Below are 14,216 nucleotides of genomic sequence, written 5' to 3' on the forward strand. Positions count from 1 at the left end.
TCTGGGGAATTATTTGAGCCACACCCAGTGGTGCTCGGGTGTTACTTCTGGTTCTGCACTCAGAAATTACTCCTGACAGGTTCAGGGGATCATACGGGATGCCAGGGATTGAACCCCAGTAAACCTCATACAAGGACAACGCCTCCCTGCTGTACTATTTTTCCGGCTCCAATATTTCTTTCTTTATAAGCAAACTTAAATAGCTTTCTTGTTTGTTTTTGGCTCACATTCAGATCTGCACAGGGGTAATTTCTGACTCTGCACTCAGGAATCACTCCTGGTGGATTCAGGGGACTACATGGGATACTGGGGATTGAACCCAGGTCAGTCTTATGCAAGGCAAATGCCCTATGCCTTGTGCTATCAGTCAGGCCCCTTAAATAGCTTTCTTTAAGTGCCTTCGTGATTTTAAGTGACTAGAATAGCTTAAAGTCACACAACAAAAACATAGTTGTAGAATTCAAACCAAGTTCTTTTCTGATTATTGAGGCTGCAATGACCTCAGCCTTGGCTAACTGTGTTTGCCAGACTGAAAGTGAGTGCAAGTACTTGTGTTCATATGCGGACACCCCTGCCCAAATTAGGTATAAAGAAAGATTTTTCTATTTATAAGTATGAGACAATTGATTTTAAGTACAGTCACGATGTCTTTTGTGTGGCAAATGTTCAATAAATGTTCACCTCTAGCATCATCATAGCACGATTGTTTTCTTGAGTAACTGGAAGGTCTTTGGGGGCAGAAGCCAAGTTGTAATTTGTCTTTGAGCCAAAGGCTGGCACTAAGCTCAGTGTACATAGTATATAAGATATACAGTAGATCTTTTCTCCATCTCTTCTCCCTCTGAAATGATTTTACTTATGAAAATATGACAAAGGAGAGAAAAAGAACAATACATTCAAGAAAGAATGTGGGCTTCTCCAGAGAGGAGAAAAGGTCAAGAGTGCACATAAAAGTAAAAGAAAGGAAGTACTTAACTCAGGTTGGTTTGAGGGGTGGTTGGGGCCATACCCAGTGGCGCTCAGGGGTTATTCCTGGCTCTATGCTCAGAAATCACTCCCGGTAGGCTTAGGGGACCAAATGGGATGCCAAGCATCGAATCCCGGTTGGCTGCCCCCTACCCACTGTGCTATTACTCTAGCCTCTCAGGTTTATTTTTTTGCTTTTGTTTTTGTGCCGTATCAGTGGTGCTTGGAGGTTACTTGGGGATTCCTCCTTGCTCTGTACTCAGGAATTACACCTGGCTGGTTCAAGGTACTGGGGATTGAAATCTGATGGCTTTGTGCAAGGCCAGTGCTTTACCCATTGAACTGTCACTCTTGGCCCTCAGGTTGATTTTTTTTAAATTTTGTTTTATTTTTTGGGCTACATCCAATAGTGCCCAGGGTTTATTCCTAACTTTGAGATGCTCAGGGATCCTGATGGTTTGGGAAACCATATGTGGTGCTGTGGCTAGAACTTGGGTTGGGTATGTCTACTGTTTCTTCAGATTCTTGTATCTTAGGTTGAGATGTGGATGATATCCAGAGTGGGAACTATAGCTACATTAGATCTGGGGAGTGTCTGGGGAATGATTGATAGGGGTGCACCTCTGACCCTTTGTACTTTACTTCCCACTTCATTAGTTGTAGTTAATTTTCTTCAGTTACTCCTGAGGTTTGCTATGATCAGCTTTCAGAGCTTCAAGCCCAAGTGGTTTCAAGCTTCAGGCCACTGCTGGCTCTTCCCTGGGAGATGCTGCTGCCTGATGTCTTTCTTGACACTGGCCCTGTTAAGCACTGCTGTCAAAAGTGTTGAGGGGGAATCATTAATGGACGATGCTAATTGGTGGCCTCCTTATTTAGCTTTGACAAAGGATGAATGCTGGCATGCCCTGAGGTGCCTGATGAACTCCTTGGTTTGGAATTGAGTCTTGAATGAAGCCCCCAGCTGGTTCTCCCCTGGCTGCAAAGACTTATTGTTTAAATCACTGTTCTCAAGGAAACCCTAGCCAGCACAGATGCATATGGTTTTGACTCCCCACAGAAAAAAACTTGGCTTGATCTAGCTCTGGCTTATTTCTGGACTTCGTTTAAAGTGCCTGTGGCACTCTGGAGACTGGTTATGGCCTCAGTGAGCTCTGTGAGTCTTATTGCAGATGGTAGTGGAGGAAATAATGATGAGAGTGGTGATAATGATAATAATAACCGTTTAGTACCGGCAGGCAATGTGCTAAGTCCATATGTGATCTCCTTGATTTCTGTTTTTTTTTTTTTAATTTTATTGAAACCATTGTGATTTACAAAGTCATTCATATTTGGTTTCTCCTTGAATTCTTTTTTTTTTTTATAATTTTTTATTATGAATTATGAGAACAAAAGATGCAAAGAAAGAGGATAAGGTAAAGTTACAGTGGAAGGACAATCACCCATAACATAATTATCAGAAGAAGTCCCCTTGCTGATATCTTAACTTTGAATTTTCACCAAAGAAAGTTAAGATAAATAAAACAGAATCCATGTGCAATTACTTTTTCCCTCAAGTCCCCAGATTGTAGCACATTATAATATTTCTTAACAGCACACAAGGCAATCTAAAGCCATCAAACTTACGTAACTCCTTAAACATTAGAGGCATAGTGTTTTTTACATTTCCATGTACATGCATATTAGCTTAAGTTAACCTCAAATTTTAAGTGGGTGTGTTTTAAGGATTAGAGTCAAAGGAGCACAGTAAAAATGGTGTTAGAGTGGCAATTGTTGTTTGCATAGGCCCACCAAAATATGAGAGGCATGGAAAGGAATAGCCTTGGCCTAAATACAAAGAGATCCTACCCCTGAAGTTTCCTGGCATAAGACCACCTCTAGGCCTCAGGAAAGTTATCGTTCGCTCCAAGACATTGTCCGTAGCGCCAACACACTTATCACACAGTCTCTGTTGTTGGTCTCATGTTTCTGTATTAAAGATTCTGGAATCTGCATGTCCTACATTGAAGTCATGATGAGGAGTGCCTTCTCGTTTCACCTCACCATGAAAGGGGAATGCAGGAAGCCCTGTCCTATAAGCAGGTTGTTGTTGTTGTTAAGTCTTCTCAGTGTTAAGGGAAGTCTCTTTTGAGCAGGACGATGTCTGAGCAGTGGTAGGGTCTTCCGTGGTAGAGGATTGCTTCCAGGTGATGTTATAGACAAACCTCACCATAAAGGGGCAATACAGCAAGCCCTGTCCAGTAAACAGGTCATTGTTCTTGTTGTCTTCTCAGTGTTAAGGGATGTCTCTTTTGAGTAGATCGATGTCAGAGCAGCTGTAGGGTCGTCCCTGGTACAGGAATGCCTCCGGGTGATGTTATATACAACCTTGGATGTTTTGTAAATGTCTTCTGTAGATCAAGGGGTAAATGGAGAATGCCCATTCTTCTGAGGCCTGTGCCAGGTCTTTATGTCAATGTTCAGGGTGTAAGGTCTCATTGTACTACAAGATTTGTGTGTTCCCATTTCTATTAGATAAGAACTTATTGGTATGTATAGTATTTTCCCATGTCAGTGTGCCTACGCAAACAAGATATAAAGCCACGTGGTGCTATCAGATATATGGGGGCATAAGAGCATTTCCAACAAGACCCATGACTTGGTTCAAACATAAGTATTAAACTGAGGGATTCTTTTACACCAAATTCCATATTGAGCAGTTCACAAAGAGAAGATAAAAAGAAATGGGGGGGGATCATCACTGTATAAGAAAGTATTTAGCAAAAGTTATAGCCGTCAAAGAAAACACCCATAAAATGTTGAAAAGATATGTGTCCTTTTTATGCCTTTTAAAATAGTTGTGTGGGTGTTAACTCTAGGGTACCACTTTGGTCTGTGAATTAGGACTCAAGAGTAGTTAAGTTAGAAAGGGTAAAAAAGGAGTAATGATGATAGGAGTTAAAGAAGTTAAAGAGAAATATGAACTTATGAAGGGGTATGCAAAAGGGCAGAGTACAAAATGGACATTCTGCATACATAAAAACATAATTCAATGATAGTGAGTACTATTAATGTTTCTTGTGAGAGTACTATTAATGTTTCTTGTGCGCGTGGGGGCTATCGCCCCCGCGCGATTTTGAAAATGTAGACTGGACAGAGATTACCAGTGCCAGCCAAACCTCCTCCTGCTTGACTCCAGGCTCCCAGGAAGGAGAGATCCTTCAAGAAGCTGGGAGAACAGAAGTTCAGAGCCCCACCCAGACCCTCCCTAAGGAGCCACATGGATAGTGGGGGAAGGCCTAGGGTCCTTCAAGCTCCACCAAGGGACCCAACTCACCGGCTTGCCCAGGGGTGTGGCCCGGGGAAGCCCTGGAGATCTGGAGCAAGGCGGCAGAGGGGTGCTGGGGTTACCCAAATCCCGCACCCCCCCTAGGCCTGGCCAAGCAGGCCTCCGGCATGGCGTGGGCCTGCCAAACCTCCTCCTGCTTGACTCCCGGCTCCCAGGAAGGAGAGATCCTTCAAGAAGCTGGGAGAACAGAAGTCAGAGCCCCACCCAGACCCTCCCTAAGGAGCCACATGGATAGTGGGGGAAGGCCTAGGGTCCTTCAAGCTCCACCAAGGGACCCAACTCACCGGCTTGCCCAGGGGTGTGGCCCGGGGAAGCCCTGGAGATCTGGAGCAAGGCGGCAGAGGGGTGCTGGGGTTACCCAAATCCCGCACCCCCCCTAGGCCTGGCCAAGCAGGCCTCCGGCATGGCGTGGGCCTGCCAAACCTCCTCCTGCTTGACTCCCGGCTCCCAGGTCTCCTTGAATTCTTAAAACCATCCCTATGATTTAGATGCACTGTTCACTCCGTTGTCTAGAGGTGCTATAAGTCCATAGTCACAAGGTGGATGAGATTGGATTTAAGCTCAGATCTGTCAAACCTAATTTGTTTTATTTTGATTTGGTTTGTTTTTTGCAGTGACAGAAATTGAGGGGCCGGGAAGGTGGCGCTAGAGGTAAGGTGTCTGCCTTACAAGTGCTAGCCAAGGAACGGACCGCGGTTCGATCCCCCGGCGTCCCATATGGTCCCCCCAAGCCAGGGGCGATTTCTGAGCACATTGCCAGGAGTAACCCCTGAGCGTCAAATGGGTGTGGCCCAAAAACCAAAAAAAAAAAAAAAAAAAAAAAAAAGAAATTGAACCTTACACATGCGAGGCACCAGTGCCACTGAGCCACATTTCCAGCCCAAAACCCACATTTTTTTTTTTTTTTTTGCTTAGGAGGCAAAATGTGGGGTGCTCAGAAGACCATGTATTGCCAGGGGATTGATGCCAGACACGTGCATGCATCTCAGTCCCTGTATTATCTCTCTGGCCTTCAAAGTCCATGGATGCTCACAATTTAATTGAACTGGTGTGGTTTGTTGAAAGTGTTTGTGAGGGCCTGGATCTATATAGCACAATGGGTAGGCAGTTTGCCTTGCATGTGGCTGGCCAGTTTTAACCCCCTACATCCCCTATGGTCTCCTGAGTCTGCCAGGAGAGATTCCTGAGTACAGAACCAGGAGTAACCCCTGAACACTTCTCGGTGTGGCCCCCAAATGAAACCAAAAACAAGCAAAAAAGAAAGTATGTTTGTGAGAGTTGAGCTTGGTGTTTGCATATAGTAGGTGATCCATAAATGCTTTGTTCTTCCATTACCAAATCCTAGAACTCCAAGCTGGAGAGAGAGCATAATGAGTAGGGAGCTTTTTGGCATGTGGCCAACAGGGTTTGATGCATCACATCTCAGAAGTCTCCAAATAAAACAACCAACTCACCCTAAAAAGAAATCCAAAGAAACAAATCTAGAGTCCTTGAATTGACAAGAGTTTAATGTTTGACTCCAGGATTGGGTAGTTTGGGATATAATAGTTATGTTTTAAAAAATAAGATAGGGATGGGCCGGAGAGATAGCATGGAGGTAAGGCGTTTGCCTCTCATGCAGGAGGTCATCGGTTCGAATCCCGGCGTCCCATATATGGTCCTCCCGTGCCTGCCAGGAGCAATTTCTGAGCCTGGAGCCAGGAATAACCCCTGAGCACTGCCGGGTGTGACCCAAAAACCACAAAAAAAAAAAAAAAAAAAAAAAAAGATAGGGAGCCGGCGAGGTGGCGCTAGAGGTAAGGTGCCTGTCTTGCCTGTGCTAGCCTAGGACGGACCTCGGTTCGATCCCCCGGTGTCTCATATGGTCCCCAAGTCAGGAGCGACTTCTGAGCGCATAGCAAGGAGTAACCCCTGAGCGTCACCGGGTGTGGTCCAAAAACAAAAACCAAAACAAAAAAAGATAGATTTCTAAAAATGTGGGGGCTGGAGCAATTGCACAGTGGGTAGGGTTTTTGCCTTGCATGTGGCCAATTCAGCTTTGATCCCCGGCATCCCATATGGTCCCCTGAACCTACCAGGAAAAATTTCAGATTGCAGAAATGAACATCACCCCTGAATATCACCCGGTGTGGCCCCCCAAAAATATATAGAGTAATGTACAATAATAAAAGAACTGATTGAGGTACTGTGGACGTGACTAAGTATGTGCGTGACCCTTGGTCTTAGCACTGAACGAAAGCATAAAAAAATCTCAGATGGGGCCGGGCGGTGGCGCTAAAGGTAAGGTGCCTGCCTTGCCTGCGCTAGCCTTGGACGGACCGCGGTTCGATCCCCCGGTGTCCCATATGGTCCCCCAAGCCAGGAGCAACTTCTGAGCACATAGCCAGGAGTAACCCCTGAGCGTTACCGGGTGTGGCCCAAAAACAAAAACAAAACAAAACAAAATCTCAGGAAAGTATAAAGTAATTATCTCATAGTGATGATCCCTGTTGATATTTTCACACACTTTCAGATCTTTTATTTTTTGTTGTTATTAAATGACTTGTTTTTGTCATTTAATAAGTTGAGTGTCTCTTTCCAGCTTGATGCATGTAGTTCTGTCTCCTTTCTAGTGACTGTATAATATCCTATTCATTATTGGGATTCCTGCATTCACTAACCTGAATCCATGTTCTGGGTAAGGACTCTGTGTAGGTACTAGGTCACAGCCATGGTCAGAGTGGTCTCTGCCAATCAGGGAGTTCACATCTTGTATTTAGCAGCACCTGCTCCTGGACATGCAACTTATTTCTAGCCTCCTACTCTCAAAAACAACACAGCCGCTCCTGTGAGCACTTACTTGAAGAGCTCCTCTGCAGTCAGCGATGCGGCTCAATAGGAGAGTGCATAGCTCACAGGTGTGAGGCCTTGAGTTCTTGGCACCATGGGGAAAAGAACAGAGAGGAGATGGCTCAAAAGGCTGCAGTATATGGGTTTTTTTTGGCCCACACATGATGGTGCTCAGAGGTTACTGCTGGCTCTGCACTCAGAAATTACACCTGGAGGGGCCCGGAGAGATGGCACAGCAGCGTTTGCCTTGCAAGCAGCCGATCCAGGACCAAAGGTGGTTGGTTCGAATCCTGGTGTCCCATGTGGTCCCCCGTGCCTGCCAGGAGCTATTTTTGAGCAGACAGCCAGGAGTAACCCCTGAGCATCGCCGGGTGTGGCCCAAAAACCAAAAAAGAAAAAAAAAAAAAGAAAAAAAATTACACCTGGAAAGCTCAGGGGACCATATAGGATGCTGGAATCAAACCTGGGTCTATCCTGGGTCGGCCATGTGCAAGGCAAAAGCTCTACCACTGTGCTATTGCTCCAGCTCCTGTGGTATACAGTTTGTATGTGGCAGTGCCTGGTTCAGTCTCTTGTTGCATGGTCCTGTCAGCACAAACCTTGAGTCATCACTGAGTACTGCTGGTATGGCTCTGCGGCACACAAACAAAAATACAAACCCCCAAACCAAAGAGATCAACTGTCGTTAGGACTTTGACAGCTGGTGCTCCCTCACTTATTTAAGGGTGTGGTAAGGTGACATTTTGTGCCCCAAATGATAGCAGCTCAGACTTCATTGGTCAGCTCTCATGAAGAATTTGCCAAGCTGGGGACTATTTTTAGACCAACCTTGTTGGATTAGCAGAACCTTAAATGTCATTCCTTTCAGAGCATGTCAGATGCTTCTGTCCTCTACCCCATTCTGGGCAGATAGGCGAGTAGGCGAGACTCAATTCTCACAGTACTGTATATAGAGCGCTGACATAGATGTATCTATGGCCTAGACAAGGAAACTGAGGCTTGGAGACACCATGGGACTGCTGAATCCAGATAGGAAGAGACAGGACTCAAACTGAACTCTGCATCTCGTTGCCTCTTGTGCCCATCCCCTTAAACCAGGGGTCTCAAATTCAATTTACCTGGAGGCCGCAGGAGGCAAAGTCGGGGTGAGGCTGGGCTGCATAAGGGATTTTGCTTACTGAATATTTGCAATAAAAAATTGCATTAGTAAGAAAAAATCGCAAAAAATCGCATTAAACATTTGCATACCCTGAATGGAACTGCTCGGGGTATGTGAATGTTTAATGTGATTTTTTTCTTACTAATGCGATTTTTATTGCGATTATTCAGTAAGTGAATAATCGTGAATACTGCAATATTTGAAGGTTGGCCGCAGGCCACAAAATGTTGTACGGAGGGTCGCAAACGGCCCGTGGGCCGCGAGTTTGAGACCCCCTGCCTTATACTATCATACTAAAAATAGCAGCAGCAAAGCTGACCCAATAGCAAAGCTATTAATTGCAGACCTATCCCCTGCCAGGCAGAGAACGGTTTGCAAGTATCAGTAACCCAGGAGGTGGAATGTATTCTACTCCTAATATAAAGATGGAGGAATAGGGCGAGAGAAAAAGAGAGAGAGAGAGAGAGAGAGAGAGAGAGAGAGAGAGAGAGAGAGAGAGAGAGAGAGAGAGAGAGAGAGAGTAAAAGTATGCGGGAATAACTCATTTGCCTTGACTCATGCCACAGACCTTGGATGGATTGGATCTATGGCACTGCTATGGTTCCCTTAGTACCACCTGGTGTGATCCCTGAGCATGGAGCCAGGAATAAAATCTGAGTACTGTGAGAGATGGCCCAAACTGTGCTCCCTCTCTCCCCCCACAAAATGGAGAAATAGAGGTTCAAAGAAAAGAAAGTGCTTGTGTGAGTTTCTACAGGTGGGAAGTTAAATATAAGCCTCATTTCACCACAGAAAATTCAGCATTTTATCACCAGGGTAAGCAGCCCTAGACCTGTGGATATATGTTCTCTGAACACATGTCACCGATGATCTGGTGTATGTCAGGTCCTATTACAGGTGCTGTGGCTTCCGTAGTGAACATGAGGAAGGAGGCAGTTACTAGTAATTAAATAGCTCATGTCATTTCAGGCAGGGCTGCACAAGTGACCTCCTACTGGACAGACAAGGAACATCTTTTATAGTTTTTTTTGGGTGGGGGAGTCACACACCCAGCAGCGTTCAGGGGTTATTCTTTGCAGGCTCAAGGACCATATGGGATCCTGGGATTTGAACCACCATCCTTCTGCATGCAAGGCAAACACCCTGCCTCCATGCTATTTCTCCGACCCCCGACAAGGAACATCTTGAGCATGGGGAACAGGCTTCTCTTCAGCCAAGATGGGGAATAGAGCATTTAGTTACCAGCTTTTACCAATCATGGGAATAAGCACTGGGTTTACTGTCTTGAGCCAAACAGATGCATCCCTTTCTCCCTTCCACCCACATGTCCGTTCTCAGTGTATTCTCTTGCTGGCTCTTTGCTCAGTGTTTCCAGTAGAATCTCTTCCTGATTCCCTGGGTTAGGACTGGGTATTGGCTTCTCTCCTTGGCAGAACTGGAAGTCTCTTGGGATTAGGGCTTTGGACATGGGACGGTGGCCTATACCACCCTGTCTATATTACTTCCCAGTGGGCCCATGTCCAGGTTCCTGGAGCAGGGGCTTGTCCTGGAGGATGTTACCTTCAACTGGACTTCTTCTTGGAGTCTCCAGAACAGTGGCTACATTGCCCTGGACGTACCTTTAGCTGTCTGAGCCACAGTCCTTGGCACTCTCACCTTGCCTGGTTGCGTGACTCAGGCAGAAATCAGAGCAGGGAGGACGCCTCAGAGCTGGACTATTTGCAGCTACATTCTGGCTCTTTAGGACCCCACCCCCACCCTGAGACAGGCCGACTGGTTAGTGAAATCCAAGTCCTGCTTCAGGCACCAGCTGGTGCACTGTCCATATATAGCATGTTTCTGGGGGTGAGGAGACATGAAGAGAGGATGGGCCAGGAGCTGGGGGGCCCAGTGAGTAGGGCCTCCAGTACTTCCTCTGCTGTCCAGGCTGACAAGCTGTTCCTTTGCTGTGCTAGTGTGACACACACACACACACACACACACACACACACACACACACACACACACACACACACACACACACACACACACACACTGTCCCTGCCTAACATTGGATGAGTCCAGTGAGGTCCCTGCCCTCCTGTGCTTCCAGTCTGATTGGGGACACAGAGCCCCACACTGATCACATAGAGCGAATGGGGTGTCTGGGTTCGTAGAGGCGAGGAGTCTGATTGGGCCTTTGGGAAAGCTTCGTTGAGGCTGGTGGTGTTCAAGCCGAGCTTGGGCTTCCTGGGCTGTGGCATCTTCTTCCATCTGGAGAGGTTGGGTCATACCTGGCAGTGCTAGTTGGCTATGACTGGCTCGTGCGTGGGGATCACTTTCCGAGAGGGGGTTGGGGCAAAGCTTAGGCTAATGGGGCAGTTCTCAGGGGATTAGGAGCAGTACTCAAGGTATTAGGCAGTTAAGTAGGTTCAAGCAGAGTAAGGTGATGTCTCTTTGTTTTGTTTTTTTGGGTCACACCAGGCAGCACTCATTCCTGGCTTCACGCTCAGAAATCACTCCTGGCAGGCTTGGGGGACCACATGGGATGCCGGGACTCGAACCACCATTGCTCTGCATGCAAGGCAAATGCCCCACCTCCATGCTATCTCTCCGGCCCCCCTTTTCTTTTAAATTTATTTTGTGTCACAACTGGCGGCACTCAGGGGTTACTCCGGGCAGGGATGGGGGACCATATGGGATGCCTGGAATCGAAACAGAGTCCATCCTGGGTTGGCTGCGTGCAAGGCAAATGCCCTACTGCTGTGCAATTGCCTGGCGCCAGGATGATGTCATAACTCTATACTGTCTCTCCAGTCTCAGTATGTCTTATTACCTATCAGTCTTTTTTCTTTTTATTTATTTTATTTCTAATTTTTATCATGACACTGTTTTACTAAATTGTTCATAATATAGTCATTTCAGGCATTAAATGTTCAAACACCAATCCCACCACCAGTGTGACCATTCTTTCACCAGTATTCCCAGTCACCCATGACATCCATGCAGGCACAAATTTACTTCATATTACTTATTATAAGTTAAAGGCAACCAGGGGCCAGAGAGATAACATGGAGGTAAGGCATTTGCCTTTCATGCAGGAGGTCATCAATTCAAATTCTGGCATCCCATATGGTCCCCCATGCCTGCCAGGAGCAATTTTTGAGCATGGAGCCAGGAGTGTCTCCTGAGCACTGCCTGGTGTGACCCAAAAACCACACACACACACACACACACACACACACACACACACACACACAAAGATAAAGGCAACTGGAATTATCAAATCTCAACACGTGTCAATTTGAAATGATTGTTAAATCTTTCCATGGTGGGGCCAGAGCGAGATAGCACAGTGGTAGGGCGTTTGCTTTGCATGTGGCTGACCCGGGATGGACCCCAGTTGGATTTCTGGCATCCAATTTGGTCCCCCGAGCCAGCCAGGAGCTATTTCTGAGCGCAGAGCCAGGAGTAACCCCTGAGTGCCACTGGGTGTGGCCCCAAAAACCAAAAATTTAAAAAAAAATCTCTCCATGGTATTAAGTAGAGTCAGTGTGTAAGGATTTACTGGGCTGTGGTTTGGTGCTGGTTGAGCCTTCTGTGTTATTGTTTAGGTTCACTGAGGTGGGTAGATAACTATGTAACTTTCCCCATCAGATTTCCTGTGATTATACTATTGGGCTGAAACTACAAGATACTGAGGTATCACATGGCTACAAGGTCAGGATTTATAGATATAAAACAAATTAGGTGACATGGAAGTTTGATCAGATTATTCAGTTGTGGACTGGGGCCCTTTAAGTTAGAGGGTGTTTGAGGTGGCATAGGGTTGCTGTAGTAGTTCATGCTGAAAGAGGATCTGCATGTCTCCTTTCTGAGAATGTCACAGAGGTATCAGACTGGACCAGACTACCTGGGAACTGTGACCATCACTTTTTTTTCTTACCTTTCTTTACCCAATTAGCAATCACTCTAATTGGTGGTGGCTGCCTTAGAATTATGCTTGACTAGTTATATTATCTGTGAGCAAGAACTAGGAAGTAGCAGTACAATATCATGTGTTTATCATCTCAGTAAAAGAGCCAACTCCAAATCTGCCACATCAATCTAACTTATCTCTGAATCTCTCTATCCCCATCAGCCTCCTTCTGGATTGACTCTGTCTTCATATTATCCTTTACTTGCAGCTACCATTGCTAGCGAAAGCTTCCAATAAGAATTTTGGGACGGGGTTGGGGCAAAAAGAAAAAAAAAAGAATTTTGGGACATGCTCGCTTTGGCAGTACATATACTAAAATTGGAATGATACAGAGAAGATTAGCATGGCCCCTGCGCAAGGATGACACGCAAATTCATGAAGCATTCCATATTTAAAAAAAAAAAAAGAATTTTGGGACATACCTGGCAATGCTCAAGGATCACACTCAGGGATCAGTCCTGGTAGGACTGGGGGACCATATGTGGTGCTGGGATTTGAACCTAGGTTATGTGTGTGCAAGGTAAGGGCCATATGTATTGTAAGTGCCCTAAATCTTTTTTTTTTCTTTTTTCTTTTTCTTTTTGGGCCACACCGGCGGTGCTCAGGGGTTACTCCTGGCTGTCTGCTCAGAAATAGCTCCTGGCAGGCACGGGGGACCATATGGGACACCGGGATTCGAACCAACCACCTTTGGTCCTGGATCGGCTGCTTGCAAGGCAAACTTCGCTGTGCTATCTCTCTGGGCCCTAAATCTTTCTTTTAAGAAATGTATCAAGGGCTAGAGTACAGTGGGTAGGGCATTTGTTTTGCTGGCACACAGTTGACCTGGGTTCAATTCCTGGCACTCCACATGGTTCTTGTGAGCCTTCCTGGAGTAATTCCTGAGTACAGAGCCAGAAGTAACTCCTGAGCAACATGAAATGTGTCCCACCCTCCAAAAAATTACAAAAAAAAAAAAAAATAACATCAGCTCCAGTTCACAATCAAGACTTTTGTTTGTTTGTTTGTTTGTTTTGGACCACACCAGGCAGTGCTCAGGGGTTACTCCTGACTCTGTGCTCAGTAATTGCTCCTGGCTTAGGGAACCATACGGGATGCTGGGGATCAAACCTGTATCTGTCCTAGGTTAGCCATGTGCAAGGCAAAGGCCCTACCGTTGTGCTACCATTCTGGCCTCAAGACTCTTTTTTTTTTTTTTTTTTTTTTGGTTTATGGGTCAGACCTGGCAGTGGTGGCACTCGGGTTGGTTACTCCTGGCTCTGCTCAGAAGTCACTCCTGGCAGGCTCTGGGACTATATGGGCTTCTGGGATTCGAACCAGGTCTGTCCTGTGTTGGCTATGTGCAAGGCAAACATCTTCCTGCTGTGCTATCGCTCCAGCCCTTTTTTTTTTTTTTTTTTTTTTTTTTTTTAATTCTTTTTGGTTTTTGGGCCACACCTGGCAGCAGTGCTTAGGGCATACTCTGGCAGGGCTGGGATCTCTTATATAGTGCTGAACACTGAACTGGTCAGCTGAATGCAAGGTATGTGCTGCACTTATTTTTTTTTTATTTTTATTTTTTTTGGGGTTTTGGGCCACACCCAGCGGTGCTCAGGGGTTTCTTCTGGCTGTCTGCTCAGAAATAGCTCCTGGCAGGCACGGGGGACCATATGGGACACCGGGATTCGAACCAACCACCTTTGGTCCTGGATCGGCTGCTTGCAAGGCAAATGCCACTGTGCTATCTTTCCGGGCCCTGCACTTATTTTTATCCTTATCTTTATGCTTCTCTCTTTTTCCCCAACATAAGACTTTTGGTTGCAAGTAAGAAATGCCTTGTCTGGGGCCGGAGAAATAGCATGGAGGTAAGGCATTTGCCTTGCAATCAGAAGGTCGGTGGTTCGAATCCCGGCATCCCATATGGTCCCTTGAGCCTGCCAGGGGCGATTTCTGAGCATAAAGCCAGGAGTAACTCCTGAGTGCTGCCGGGTGTGACCCAA

General features: G+C 46.1%; 1 protein-coding gene and 1 non-coding gene across 2 annotated transcripts in view; both read left to right on the top strand.

The window, feature by feature from the left end:
- Nucleotides 1-14,216, top strand: part of SNTA1 (syntrophin alpha 1) — a 48,508-nt gene that overhangs the window by 21,187 nt on the left and 13,105 nt on the right. The gene's annotated exons all lie outside the window — the stretch shown is intronic.
- LOC126019765 (U6 spliceosomal RNA) lies at nt 12,526-12,632 on the top strand. Its single transcript, XR_007499389.1, has one exon. It is a non-coding gene; the product is annotated as a U6 spliceosomal RNA (small nuclear RNA).

Source organism: Suncus etruscus, chromosome 9 (assembly GCF_024139225.1).
Source record: "Suncus etruscus isolate mSunEtr1 chromosome 9, mSunEtr1.pri.cur, whole genome shotgun sequence".
Lineage (NCBI taxonomy): Eukaryota > Metazoa > Chordata > Mammalia > Eulipotyphla > Soricidae > Suncus > Suncus etruscus.